We start from the raw sequence: 15,997 nt of genomic DNA on the forward strand, positions 1-15,997 counted from the left end.
CTTTGCAAAGCTTGAAAGTAATCTGTATCGTTTGCCTTTATTTTGGTAATCATGCTGCTTGACGTTTATTCTGGAAGACCAACTTTCTAGATGATCACATCTGATCTGAACCTTACAGAAAGTGGCATTAATCAGTTTTAAGGTTCCACGAGGGAATTCCTGTGTTAGGTTCATATTCTGTCTTATTCCTTTTCATTTGTGGCTCTTTTTAAAATTTCCACTGCTAGGAGTTTAAGAAACAAACTAGCCAGATGGAATTTGAGATTCAAAAAATACAGATGCAGTAGAGGATTAACTAGTCAAATAGGAGACTACACATTCGGTCTCAATTCTAAAATTGTCTAAAGTAAGCATATCTTTGCTTTAACTAGATAGTACATAACTGTGCACCTAGCACTAAATCTGACTTCAGAATCAACTTCTTCCAGTGGCTGGATGAAAAAGATGTTGGAGTTATGAGGAACGCATCTGCACACCAGCAAGTACATGATACCTCCATCTTTCTGCCAAAAAGGATTGTGAAATGTGATTTTGAAATGAGAAAATTAAAAAAGAAAGGAAAAAAGGAAATGGAAGTTGAGTAAATCAGAGCTGGAAAAGGCATAGGATTAGAAACTGTGGTGGTGAGGTAAGGTGTAGACAGAATGTAATAAAATGGTAGATAAACAGGGAAAACAGTGCTAGACAGAAGTCAGACAAAAAATTGCCAAATTGCTTCAGAAAACTGCCCTTAGAAAAGGAAAGGAGAGGTGAAGAAAAAACACAGTAATGGGAAACTTCTCCGTGGTTCAGACTGACTGAAGAAACAGTGGAGGATCATCTTCAGCAGTGCTCCTAGGAAAAGTAAAGAGATCCTTGAACTTTGAAGGGTGACAGTGATCAATCACAAACTAGAATCCAAATCTGAATCCTCATTAATCTTGCTGTTGGGCATTAAACAGTGACTGGCTCCTAGGTTCAATTTCCTGGGCTATGGTAATCCATTAAGGCCTGACATCCCTGTCTGCTTAATAGCGTCAAAGTGTGGAGCCTCAGAATAACTTACTGTGTCTTTTCTTCCTTGGGTGATTCATCCAGAAGCATCAGATCACTCCACATCCCCCAATATATTATATAGTTTATATATATATATATAGTTTTGAACCTGAGGAGTGTATTTGCAGTTACTGCATGTTTTCAGAACTTGAATGTGAGTTTTTTGAGAGCTGCAGATCTAGGGAATGACTGCTGCTTACCTGCTTGGGGTTTTTGTTGTTTTTTTGTTTGTTTGTTGTTTTTTTTTGAGATGGTATTACTCTAGCAATGAAAGTACCTTTTACAGTTGATGAATCGTAATTGTTTCAGCCATGCTGACTGTATTGAGCAGTGGACTGACTTTAAAGCTTCTTCAAACCAAAGCAGCATACAACTGTTTTAAAACATATGCTGACTTTACCACTGAACATTTTCCCACTGGCATATCCAGGGTAATCTATGCAAAAAGGTGCATGAAAGTTGACATTATCGGTTCATGTGTGCAACAAACTGCTCTGTAGGAAAGGGGAGAGGTGACCAGAGATTTACCTACTTTTGCATTCATCTGCCTACTTCCTCATATGTAGTCAATTACCCTATTTGAAAACAACAGAAAATGATCTTCAGATAAACCAGACTGGGTGCTGTAGTGAGGGTTTGGGGTAAAATTCATTGATACTAAGCGAAGGCAAGGCAACTTGTTCAGCAGGGATTTGCATCCAGCATAAATTCTTCAGCTAATATCGACTTCACTTGCATATCTTCATACTTTGATGAGCTGAGTGGGTGGGTCATAACCTCTAAGTGGTATCTCAGCTATTTGTATTCTGTGTATGAGAAGATAGTTTCATTTAAAATCTAAATACTTGCCTGTATGCTCTGCTGCTTAACCAGCACTTGGGGATGGATAATTTCTTTTTCATCTCTTCACCTAGATAGATATTTTTCTAATCAGCACGAGGATTGTTGATGTGTTTATGGTGTCCCAGGTTCCATACTGCGTTAACTGCAAGAGTGTCCACTATTCTTCTTAGCTGTCATCTGGTGGGTCAGACCGAGCACATAAGTAATTATGTAAAGTGTTATTTCTGGAGTCAGTGTCCCACAAACAGCAGCTCCATGACTGCAGAGAGCTGATCAGAATCTCTCTGTACCTGTCAGTCACAGACAAATATGTCATTACTGAAGAAATTAGATGTTTCCTTGTTAAAGGAGGAATTATTTGCTGAATAGTGCAAATTCTTTTGAAAGCTGGCTTTGCCATAAAGCGGTGTAAAGTCAAGGGCCCTGCCACCAAAAAACTCCACCACTCACTCAACCCAGGACACTGCCCTTCAGCCTAGCCACTTTCAGAGCAATTCCTTTGAGTCTAAATAAAGAAAAACTCCTTTAATGATACAATACTTACAACAGCTCTGAAACCCCATTATGAGTTCTGACGCCACTGTAGGCTTTCTGCATATTACCTCTACTACTATTAACATCAGTAGAATCCTAAAGTGAGTAATTACTGGTGCCCAGGCCAGTCAGCTGAGGACAGTTGAATGAGCCATCTCAAGTGCTAGTTTCACGAAGACTTTCTGAGCAGAAACTGTACATAGATGGATTAAAGACGTATATTCATGATGATAATTAAAACTGTAGTTTCACTGCTTATTTGGCATGTTGCTCAACATGAGAATTGGAGTGCTTTACATTAATCACATTGTGATGATCAGGTGAGAAGTGAGGTTACACATTCACATGGTACAGAAATCAAGCAGAGTACGTCTTCTCTGATGTAACTGTATGTATGCAGACATGTCTTCCTTGCACCTCGGGAGCCTCTCTTTCAAAAGCTTTCAAAAGCTTACTCACCTTACTCACTAAGGCTGGCAATAGGTGATAATTCTCAATTAATAGCAGTGTTGTTGTCACTGTTCAGCCGACAAGTCAGAACAGCAAGGCAGCATATTTCCTTCTTGACTGCAATGGCGCTGTTGCTCTCACTGTTTGTGCGCCTGCTTATGTCAGTTATTCCTTCCTGTCCTCTAAGTAAGTATCAAATATTGGGCAATTTTGTCTAAATTTGACTGTGATGGGATAGAGACTGCAGAGCTATTAAGTTCCTGCATATTTCCTGAAGATGGACATCCATGTAGATGAGAAATCATCCATGGAAAGAAAGGCTTATCCTTTATTAAACATCAAAGAATCCACAGAAAAGAGAGATGTCAGATACCAGGTCATGTCCTACTGCTTACAGAGCTACTGATTATAAGCTCTTGAACAGAGTTTCAGGCAGGACTTGCTGCTAGGGCACATCTTGTTTATGAGTATACTTGCTGGAGGGGAGAGATCTTCCATGGGAACTACAGTTCCTATCAGAGCCTCATGACCAGAAGGCCCTAAATGTTCTCAAGGGTTTCCTAAAGTTGGGGCACACAGGCTAGAAGATGCAAAGCAGTATTAATCCATATGTGGATTAATATGTTTCCATACGTGACTCATCTGAATGATTTTTCAGGACTGTTCCAATAAATGAGCCTTTTCCTTGGTCCATGTGAATTTACAGCAAAATCATTTTAATATATAGTTTATGTTGTGTAACAGAACTAAATGTAATACAAATAAATGTAAATAAGTGATATCTCTATTTACATTAAAAGTACATAAGTTGCTCTTGTAAATATACAAATCAAATAGTCATTTATCTTTGCAGCCTACGTTTGAGTTTTCTATTCTGTTTTGAACCTTGAAAAGAGCCAGGTAATAATTTGTATTCATTTTGCATGCTCAACAGTCTGAAAAGAGACAAGTGGAATCAGTCAGTTGCCTTATGTGAGCTAAGAACGATGCCTTCAGGGATTCAGGTGATCAGGGCTAGGTGAATGCTGAACTGAAACCCCTACCTGTGGCACAGGATACAGTTGGTACCTTGCCTTCTCCCCCCGCAATCCCGTAACATTTACATTTCATCTTCACGTAGTGGTTTGTCACATAAACCTACGTTGTGGTCATCCTGGGGGGTGTTATCTTGTTCTTCCTGGCCACTAAGGAAATTAAAAGATGTAACCAAAGACAAATAATTATTTCTAACCAGAATCCGTTTGGGTATTTTTAACTATCATCTTTCCTTTGGTGTAGTTACAGATTTCTGTGAATACAATACGTTCCCTTACTTTATAGGCTGCATTTATTAAACCAGAAGGGTTAATTAACAAATTCCTGCCTCATTAAAAAAGTCAGGCACTACATACAGCATTTGTTTTTGATGCTGCTTTTTCAGCGGCCTGTTTTCTGATACCCTCATCCTCCTCTTCTCTTTGCCTAAATAAATGTTTTCTGTGGAGTGAGATGGGAAGGTTATTGTAAATAGTTCAGGGGCTGCTCTGAGTCCCTATGTTCGCTGTGGAATTTGTCGGTGCAGCTGGATGTACTGCACCGCCGAGAGGCTATGCATGGGGTCGCGTAGAGCTCTGCACCGGAATTTTTTGCTATTTCTTAACTCCAGAGAAATAACAGTGAAATGGTCCTGTGCAAGGTGCTGCTGGATCTCTTAGTAAAACACCCTCGCACTCCAGTATGCCTTTTTGTCCCCAGCAGTCCTGAGCAGTGAATGGTAGGCAGAGACTGTAATTTCAGTTGGATTCAACTGGATATTATTAGCCGGGCAAAACCCAACGGAAGTGTTGCTAAAATGTAAAAATGAGACAGGACCCTCAGGCACCCGTTTCTGGCAGGCGCTGCCCTCGGGTGCTAGCCTGGGGGCTGCTAGGAAGCTCTGCTCTCATTTTCGTGGAGCACTGGCCTCGGGCTTTGAAGCCTTCTTAGCCAGTGTTGTAGCTGACCCTTCATTTTTAATGACTGCCCACACTCCTGGCGTTTGACCACATTTTCCTCTCAATAAAGTGATGTAAGGATTTAAAGATGGCCTGAAAGCTCTCTGAAATCGATGGCCAGCCAGCAATTTCCCTGACACCTGTGTCTTCCTCTTTTATGTGTGAGTAGATGCTAAGGGCATACCCCAGGGCAAATGAAAACTAGTACACATACAACAAATCCCTCCATGCCAGAACTGGTACGCTTGAACCCTCACCTTGGGTTTTGTATCTGTTGTTCTGTTTCAGAGTGACAGATAACCTCCTCAACCAGCCCTGTGAGCTGGAGTTTGTGCTCTGCCACCACAGCCAGACTTCATGCACGTACAAACCCTCTGTGTTTTGGGAGAAGAAGAAAAGGGAGAAGCCAGGGGTCTTTGGAGAGAGAAATGCTGGCATGCTCTGTGAGGAGACTGCCATTTCTTTTCCCTCCTCTGCTTCCTGCTCCACCATGCATGAAGGCTTCAAGCTATATAATATGAATTAGTACACAGCCTATGTGAAATAAAAGCAAACTAAAACAGCACACCTCATTAGTCAGGTGAAGATTCAGAGAAACTGTTCTGAAAAGGAATCGTACGCACTGCAATAGTATTCACTAGAATGCACCTATACATTTTTATTATCTTCTGTCATATAATTCCTCCTTATGTCATCCTTTTGGGGAGACTTGCCATTTAAACTCCAGGCTTTTGGGTCAGGGACCATTATTCTGGGTGTCTTTGACTCACAGAGTGAGGCACCAGCTGGTGGAGCCTGCAAGTTGCTGCTGTGCCCTGTACACGTGAGATAACAGCAATAATGTTTGCAGGGGCAACTGAATGAAGAATTTTATCATATATGGCCTTTAAATATTGACTAATTGATTTAACACTTGAAAAATATTTGGGGCTTGTGGATTTGTCTACTAAAACTGTAAATAGCTACTGCTAGCAGTCTCCAGCTGGATTCAGGGAACACTGTTGGTCACAGTGACCTTCCCTCCTGTTCATTTTTTGTTACTAAAAGTGGCTGGAAAAAAGAATTAATCAGGAATGTCATTCCGATTATTCAAACTATAGTAATCTTTATGTTGAAATGTACCTTTTGTGAAAGGAAACCATTTTTACAAGAAGGAAACTAAACTATGTTGAATTAAAGTGCCAGAGGTTGTTACAGTTAGGTATTTATATAGATTTATATGCTCAGTTTTCCCTGCTATTTTATGAAATTCTCATGATAGAAATTGTTTTCCAGAATCATAAAATGTTTTAGGAGAAATATGGGTTCTGGGTAGTAGATTGGATTTTTCAGGAGAGAATGGCTGCTCTGCTTGCAAATACTGTCATGGGGCAAATGACACAGCGGTGTAGTGAATTTGCAAAGCTGTAGACAGATAGTGATGAAAACCTAGTAATATTTTGATACATTAACAACTGTAAGCAGGAAGCATTTATTTGGAAAACATAATGGGTGGCCTTTTCCTGACTGTTAATCTGTGATGATATTCTAAGTGAATAAAAAGTTTGTTCTCGCTGAAAGTCTGAACACACAAATTGATTTGCCTTGCTAACTCAGTCCACTGGGATTACCAATAAGAGTGGAAAAGAGTATCTTTAACAAAGGAGATGAATTGGCTCTCCTAAGTGCATCTGGTCTCTAAATCTCTGATACATTTTGTCACCTTCGACCACTTTACAGCGCGCACAACTGGTTAGCTGATACCGAATAATGCCTACAACTCTGTCAGGGGTTCCTGGGCATCTTTCCTATATCTTTTACTCAATGTAAATTTTATACTTTAAGATAATATCGTTTAGTTCAAGGGACTCTTACCTACATCTTACTAAGGGTTCCTTAGCTCTTGGAGGTTTCATTTTACTTTTAAAGGAGATCCAAGAATTAAGGTTTTACCCCAAAGCCACAAACCCCTCAGAAGTGTCACTGAATAGAGTATTTCCTTCTGCAAGTGAAAAGTTTGGATATTTTTCAGTAATGTCTTTCTGGCCCTGGCTGTGCCACACAACGGTATGGGTGGGGTGAGGAGATCCCTGGGGAAGGACAAAGTGAGGTATTTCCCACAGCAGCAGCAGTATGGTTGTCTCAGCATGTTGCCCGTACCCCCAATCACCTCTTCTGAGGTTGCAGAAATTCTGTCCTGGAGTAACCTTTCAGGGTGAAAGGTTTCTGATTTCCATTAAACTTTCAGACTCCTTCAGTGGATGTTTCTCTGAGAGAAAAAAATTTCTGGGAGAAGAAAAAAAAAGCCTGCCAAAATTTTCCAGCTGGCTCTTGCTGTTAATGTGGGGAGGATGCATGGTGTTTTTCATAGCTAATAAAGATGTTGATGTCCTAATTTATAATGAAGCTTAGTTTTGACTGTGGAAATGTGACTAATTCTTCCACAGATTTAGCTATGCTCACTAGCTTAGATATCTCACCTAGCAGCACCTTCTGCTGAATTAACCCTTGCCTTTTCTGTCTCACTTTTGAATATCTGAAACCAGGCTCCTTGGAATCATTGAACACTCAAAAACATTGCTCAGTCCAAGGAGCCCTGTCTCAGGTTCCCAGCTTTGTTTTGGCATCACTAGCCTGTCTCAGTTTCTTGAAAATGCCTACCTGTGAACTTAGCTTGCAGAGATCAGAGGCCACTATATTGAAACGACTTCTTGGATAGGACCTTAAAATGCAAATTATCTGCAGGCCATACTGTGCTTTTCGCCAAGTCCTCCAAGCTGCCAATTGCTCAAGTGATAAGCTGATTAACCTGTGGTGATTAATCACTTCATCTTTGCTGAAAAGAAGAGCGAAGAACCAGAGAAATTGAAATTTTCAGGGCTTTTTGTGCTTAGGAGGATGAGTGGTGACAAACACTGGAAAGATTTGTCCAAAGTGTGTGTGTTCCCAGCAGATGGTGCTGCGCTGGTGGCCATGAGCAAGGGGTGAGCCCGGGACTGCTCCCTGTCCCCGTACCAGCTCTTGTCCAGCACTTTGTGCTATGCAAGTTGAGATGTAACGTTTATTGAGAGAAAGGGATCCCGAGAACACTGGAAATCGCCATCATGCAACGTGGAAGCGGTCTGTTTCCATATGCACGGGTGCTGTGCAATATGAATTTCCCCTTGTGACGTTTCGTTATGTTTACATTAATCTTTAGTTCATTGCACTGTTGGCTTTGTATTGTATTGCCTCAAGGTTTGCATGATTTGTATAAATATACTGCATACTTCTGGGGCTAGAAATAATGTGCACCCTCCTTTTGTTAGTCCTCTTAGATGGGCCAGGGCAATGCTCCTCTTCCATTATTAATTAAAGAATTATTGAGCCTTTTGGTAAAAAAAAAAAAAAAAAAAATCTTTGGATCACTTCATAATCTGCTATTTTGGAGTGATTTGTAAATGTGAAAAGCACTTAGCAGTTAGGTAAGCAAAACCGCAATTTTTATATTTGTTTTATAAAATCACATTTTTTGCTATTGTAATCGCAAGCACTGTACTCAGGAATTGACACTAGAAAATGTGAGTGTTCACTAAGATCTGGCTTGCATTTTTTGAACAGGAAGACACTGGCAGCAGTCAGAAATGCTTTTCCTGATGTTCTCCTGCCTTATGGAGGACCAGTTGCTGGTGGACCGTGGAGTAACTAATAGTGGATCAAGGTTCCTGAGAAATGGGGAAGGGACCCCGTAATGTGACCTCATGGCTGACAAGACCAGCCCTAGCCATAGTAGGTTTTTAATATTAAATTCTTCCCACAGAATTTGTCTAATCATCTGAGCAGACAAAATGTTCAGGGCAGCCTTCATGTCACTGGCATATTTTGTGCCTCATCTAAACATTTTTCATAGCACTTAGATGCTGTACTGTAAATATGTGGGAGGAACACAAAGTATATGTAAAAATCTACAGATTACCTTGTGATTTGAAATACCGCCTGATTTTTAAAGACCTTATTACAAAGGTTGTAGTAACAATATATTAGAACTCTTAGCATTATTTAGTTTGAAATTTTTAACCCTGGAGTCAAAAGACCTGATTATCAATGTTCAGTGTAACCAACTAGAATAAGCATGTAACAACAACAAAGCAACACAACAAAGCAGCTCAGTGTTGTTTCCCTTGCAAGGCCACGGCCTTTTCATCACATTGACTGCACAGATATAGCAGGGCTTGAAGTATCCTTGCTCTTGTGATTATCACTAAGCAACTGGCCCCTCACTGTTTCTTTGCTCAGAACTGGTTTAAAGAGATTTGCATAATTTCAAAGTTTTCAAGAAATTGCATCACAAATTAATGGACTAAAAGTGCCTTGGATGAGTGACATTTATTTGTTGAAGAGTTGTGGATTACATTATCCTCTCTGGCCCTCTATAGAGAGAACAGGAAAAATGTCTCTGCAGCCCCCAGAGCATCCTACTGCTGTTGAAATCTTGTGGTTTTGGAGAATGTGGATTTTGGACGTGCCTGCAAAAACCATATCAAATGTATGTGCTTGCACATAAATGTCCTAGTTCAGCAGTTGAGTCAATCATATGCTGTCAATGCAGTTCAGATGGTCTGGTACATTGCAGCACAAGATATTTCTATGCAGAGATCTATTTGTATAACCTGTTTCCCCTCTGAAGATTAAATCTACTGCAAAAAATCTTTCTCTGCTGCTTCTTGTAGGTCATTTCCCAGGGGAGGGGAGCTCTCTGTAATCACAGAGGTTGAATTGGGCTGGTACATAACCAGTATACCTTTCTGGCCCACTCCCAACATGTGTTGCAGACACGGGAACATCACACATTAGCTATGGGAGAAATAATTTTTAGAGGTATGACTAGATTTTCATTCTAAACACTGGGCATAAAAATGAGTGCAACAAGAAGTCTGTGTCTGTACACAAGCTCTGTACTATGCTCACTGAATCCGCTTAAAAAGAGTGGTAGCTTTTTTCAGAGATGGTAAGCTCTTAAAAACTGCCTCCCCAATTGTTTAGGATATCATCTGAGTAAAGCCTTTTGTTAGCTTGAATTTAGCATCAATGAAGAGAGACAAGAGAAAAGGATGTCCTGGAGATTTTCCAGTGTAGACTTTGTCTCTTTTTATTCCATCATGAAATGAAGAGACATCCCTGAAGATACCACAGATTTCTGATACAGGAAGCGTTGAGATGCTTTATAGTAAAGCAGCAAGATGCAAAAAAATTATGTGCAACCTTGTCGTTAGGAAATTACATACACGTGGTGCTTATAAAATGGCTGATGATGACATGAGTTACCTGGTTAGTTCCTGGGTGAAGCTGGCCACCTTCAGTGTCAGGTATCTTCAGGGAACAAAGGAAAATCAGGTGACTCTCAGCTCCTCCTTTTTTTTTGTGCTTTAATCCACTTCTGAATGTCATGGAAATATGGGTTGGTGTGTAGCAAAAGTCTGTATTTTTAATTCAGGTTTTAATTCCATAAATGATCAGGATTTTCAGTTCATCCTTATAGCAGACTTTCATTAATATATAGTAGGAAATTATCTGAGAAACTCCATTGCTTGATACAGATGATTATGGCAAGTTTATCAGTGGTTCAGAATTCCCCCCCTATGATTAAAGTTTCAGAGAGCCTGATGACACAATTATGGGACACTACTTTTCTCCGAGATTAGTTGTCTTTCATTAAAGACTAGTTTTACAACTTCTGGTATTGGATGTTTCATTTGAAGAAATCTAATTTTTCTATGTGGATAAGAGCCATCCTGCTCTCTCCATTGAGACTGTATGGAAGGGAGGTCATATAGTCTTGTGAAGACGATATGAAAAATCCCATTTCTGGACTACAGGCATAATAGGAAATGCCATTCCCACACTCTGCAGAAACACTAGGGAAGGCGTGCTCCTGCCCCAAACAATCAAACCTTTAATCATAAGGCTAATGATGATTTACTGCAGCCAACAACGTGATTATTTTGCCCTGGCACTCACTCAGAATAGCCAGGCCTCTCCCCTTTCCCTCTTGCCGTTCCCTGTGCATGGCATACGCGGTGGACTAAGGTAGCTGCGCTCATGCCTGGAGTTGCAAAACTTCCCCTTACAGCAGCGCAGCAAGCTACCATTTATTTTTAATTGCTCCCCACCGTGTAGGCCAATTAAGGATGAAGCCAGCAGGGCAAGGATCACTGGCAAAGCCTTTGAAGGGAGCAGACCCAGCATTTGCTTCGCCGGAAGGCTGCCATTCACGCATTTGTGCAAGAATGCAAACAATTGGGCTCACTCAGTGGGATCAAGTGCTATCTAGTTCAGTCTGAACCACTTTCTAGTGCAGATGGCAGTGAGAGTGGCAGCACCACTGAATATTATCCCCGGGGTTAGAAACTTTCCAAATGAGATTTACATTCGCGACCCTCCCCGTTTCAGCAGGAAACACCTGCTAAAGCAGCTTTAGGAAATGCCTCTCATTAGCAGCTTCTGTTTGAGCTCAGGTTTTCACAGCCATTGGAGTTCAGCAGGCTTAACAACTCGATCTTTTGATAATATGAAAGCGAAAATAGTAGAGGATAGTAGGTACAGGCTCCATTTTTGGCTCATGTTTCCCGCTACCTTAATTATTCCTTTAAAATTCTCATTAGACACACTCATTTTCCTAGCTTTTGAACCTCCCAGAAAAGAGGGCTGCTGGGTATCCTCAATGACTTGATCATTTCCAAGAAATCCTGGATTGGGGGTTTGCTGAGTAGATTGGAATTAGGACCAAATATTTTAAATGCTTTGGGAAAGGAGTGAGGCTGCAACGTTGGTCAGGAGCGTTGTGAGCAGTCTGTGCTTTCCTGCTTCAGTGGAGGAGGGCTGGCCTTTATGTCCAGTTTCACTCAGGTCTGGGAAATATAACCAAAAAGTGCTGAGGAGAAGTAGGAGACTGAAATGGAGAAAACCCAGTTTTATCCTGGGAAAAGTTTTGTACTGGCTCATTGCAGGATGGCTCGCTGCTCCATGCGGTGGGCTTGTACAAGCTGCTGGCCACGGCTCACACACCAGCGTCGTGTCTGCTCGGTGCTGGGGACACACAAACACTGGGCTCGGGAGAGATTTGGTGTCTCCCGATGTCTGAAGGCACATCGTGCAGGTAAATTTTAGACAAAATAAGGCCAAGCTCTGACTTTGCTCTTCTCCTGTGCATTGCATGAGGAACCTGCTGGTGTTTCCATGAGCTAGTCCCTGAGGGAAGCCTCCCAGTTACACACTGCTCGGGATGGCGAAAGCAGCTGGTGCAGCCAGTCTTTCTGGTTAATGGTACTGTCCTTCCCTGCTGTTTGTCTGCGCATCTCAGTGATGCCAATTCCACAGTTTTCAACTTTTTTTTTAATTTATAAATTGCTCCGTTTTTTCCAGAGGAGAGGAAGACCCTATATGAGAAATTTTGGATTATTAACAACTAGCCGTTTGTGAATTGCTTAAAAATTCTGGCCACAGCTCGTATCTTTGCTCAGGGGTCTTTTCTAGACAAAGGCAGTCTCAAAAATACTCATTACACCTCTTATCTGGGCATTTGATCAGTCATCTGTCTGGGGAAGCCCTGTACATCTAAAACAGCTGATGTCAGGTTTTAAATGCTATTCCTTGTACAGCAGCAACGGAAAATGATGCAGCTGAATTGAGAATGCAATTCCATTGTGTGTAGGCAGGTTTAATTTCACAGGTATGCCATGTAGCCTGATTCTGCACGTTACAGGATAACGGACGCTCTCTGGCTTGCCTGTAAATCAGATTTTCCCCGCAGAAACTCCTTGCAAACGCCTGTGAGGCAGAAGGCCACTGTGGCTTGGGTTATTCTCAGGTGCTCCCCACCTCCGCGGGCCCCCGCAGCGCATCTGCCTCCCCTGCTCCCCGGGCTGCACTGCCAGCGCAGGAACTGCAGCCCAGCCAGTGGAAAAGCGGAATTTCCTGACACACACCGAGCCCCGGGAGTGCCTGCTCCCCGAGCTGCCGAGCTCTCGCCGTCGCGGCTCCGCGGGGAAACGTCGATGCTGCGGATGAGAGAAGGATTGGCATGCCTCTAGGGCTAAAAAAAAATGGAGCTTCTGGGGTTACTTTTGTTCTGATCCTGGTTTATCTCTCACTGTGTGACTGCTTTTTAAAATTTCCCTGCATGTAGGCTTCTGGGGATACTGTGCCTTTCTGTGCCACATGAAGTCATTGTGAGGATCAGTTATTGATGGCTGTTAAAGCAAGCTAGCTATTAACATTACTAAGGTTTTTTGTTTTTTTTTTTTTTGTTTTTTTTGTTTACATTAAATGTATTTCAGCAGTAATGTAAAATTTTAATTAAATTTCATCCTCCGTGACACCAAGAAAAGCACCGTTATTTTACAAAATGTTCACATCTCTGATGGGCGTAATTTTGTCCTCATTTTTAAGAAGCTAATCAATCTATGCAAAATATGTATAAACCAAATTGCTGCACTTGTTTTTTTCCTTTAGATACCTGTAACATTACTATGTTATAAAGACAGAAATTCTCAAACAATCTTTTCTGGAAAGAAATGCAGCTTCTTAGAACCATATAAATAATAGCTGAAGGGAGATGTATTTGTGCTCTCCTGATAATGGAATAATATGGTGCCTGTGTGTATTTTAATCTGGCATTTGGTGATTGTACAGCACAGTGATATAACAGTCTTCAGATTTCAGAGCCTGGATTCAGCAGTAGATGCAAAATTGTTTTCAATATGGTAGAGAATTGTAGCGAGGGAAGAGACAAAGCTGTTCAGTGTTGGACAAGGGTTTATCTCTCCAACTGCCAGTAGTGTATGTTTTGTGAGTTCGGATATGACTGAGTATCTATTTGTATGACTGTTACAGAAATATATGTTTGTGCGTTTGGAATGCGATTTTTCAAAAGTAAGGTGGATATGCATTCCTGTATGTAGTTAATCATTTTCTTATGATGCTTATATCCTGAAAACTCAACAATTGTGTTACAAACCCCCCAACATTATGATTAATTGTCTTTTCGCCATGATTGATAAATTCTTGGTGTATCAATACATCAAGAGCAAGTTTAAATACTAAAACAGGAGCCTGTCATATCAGAGAAAACCAAAAACATTAGATAAAAGGAAACTGCTAACTTTCATTCATGAGCACTTATCAGCATTTAGTAAGACAGCATCCAATTCAGACCAAAAGCCATATCCTGCCTTGTATCGACTATCTTATCTCAGGCTGGGGGTTTGACTTGTTATATTTGCTTCCCATGTTTTTGCAGTCAGAAGGTCTTTGAAAGAAAACTTTTGTGCTGATTTCTTACTGAGATGAGAATCACGTTTCAGCCAACAGAGAGTGGCCGGGTCTGCAGTTGCTGCAGTAGTTCAGGTATTTTTAGTAAGAGAAAAAAGCTTGTGCCTGCGGTCTAGAAAGTGCTCTGTTGCTTCTCCATGGCCTGAGTATGTGTGAGAGCAGCTGAAATGAGAAGACAGAGTCAGCCTACTGTGACTATCCATGCTGCTAAAATGGCACGGGGAAAACCCACCGGGCGTGGGAGGCATGAGGTATTGCCCCCGTGGTGATTGAGTCACCGCTTGCTAGGAACTAGGAAGGGAGGACGGTCGTGGGAGTACGGGCAGGGCTCAGTGGGGAGAGAGGGTGACCAGGCTGCTGGAAAGCAGGTGCAGATGGAAAGAACAATCAGACTTTGGAAATGAGGGATGGGAAGAAAAGATGGCTTTAGATGAAATTGTGAGCTGAGGCCCTGGGGACCTGGGTTCAGTATTTTCTCTGGCTTGGGCTCCCTGTGTCATAGTGGGGGAAACAACTTCAGTATTTCTGCCTTTCTGTCACCTATGGTCACCTGAGAGGTAGCAGTGTATCTGCATGCAGTACCAAATGGACAAGGAGTTACGTGTAATTGCAAATACAAGTCAAGATGCCCCTCGAGACCATCTCTCCTTAAGATGATCATAATCTAGGAAGACTTTTGGTCAACAAGCTCCAAACACCTTAGTGTAGTTCATTGTTTAGAGATATTTCCCTGGGGATTTCCCCAGCAGGATTCTGGCCAGTTCAAGCCTCTACCACCTTTCCCAGAAGCTGGGAGCTGTTGCTCTCAGAAGAGAGGTTTGTCCTGTCTGGGCACAAATATTTACCTTGCAGTTTTCATCTCATTTCAGTATATGGGCAGCACCCACTATTCAAGAAATGTATGGTTTTTGTTGCTAGGGGGATTGCTTTTCTTTCCCAAACTGACATCAATCACAGGAGCAAACATCTTCCTGACTCTGTTCTTGGGTTATGAAGCTGCAAGAACCAGCACTGCAAAGGAGCTAGCACCCACCTCAGCCTGTGTTGTCTCAAACAACCAGAGAGGGAGTCTTCCACCTCTCTTTTGCATCCATACTGAGGGGAGAGAGCCCCAAACTGGAATTACTGCATCTCAGGAAATAGCTGGAACAGCACAAATGAGGACGTGTGTTTCAGAGAGGATCTGGACACCTAAAGCTGCAGTTTGAGATGTATTGACCTTTCATAGTTACACTGAGAAGCAGTTGTACAGGGGATGGTCAACAGCATGCTACAAGAACAGTCCTATAAGACTTTTTTGTCTGTGCATTTCAAATCCCCACTTTTATCACATAAACACTAAAATTACAAATGTCCTCTCGAAAATCATTATGCCCAAAATGCTAGCAAAAATTACTTTTTTTACCAAAATGATGGTTCATTTTATTCTCCTGGTATAGCCTAGTGTCTGTCTTATTGGCCCAAATTTGCATTTGATGAAACTGCATGCCACAGATTTTGTCACCAATTATCACTCTTTTCAAGGGAGGATGTTTGTGATTTGGGCTGAAATATGCTAATTACTGAAAACCATCGACACGTGAAGAACTCAGTACTTCAGCCTACTTCCCATACCACCAAGAGCAGTGAATGTGAAATACCACCTGTCAAGCTCTTGCAGCAGCTACGATATACGTTCTGCAGCATCCTATGGAGTAAGAGAGCTGTGGGAAATAAAAGTGCTGGAAGATGCAATGCTCTTGCTTGCCTCTGCGATTTGTACACGGAGCAGCCTGGCAGCGTGGCGTGGCCGGAATTCCTCAGCTGAGTGTGAAAGGCAGCATCACAGCGAGCTGCTGGGCTCAGTAATGCTTCCCATACCAAAGGGGAAAAAG

This window comes from Tyto alba, unplaced genomic scaffold (genome assembly GCF_018691265.1).
Source record: "Tyto alba isolate M040663 unplaced genomic scaffold, T.alba_DEE_v4.0 Super-Scaffold_46, whole genome shotgun sequence".
Classification (NCBI taxonomy): Eukaryota; Metazoa; Chordata; class Aves; order Strigiformes; family Tytonidae; genus Tyto; species Tyto alba.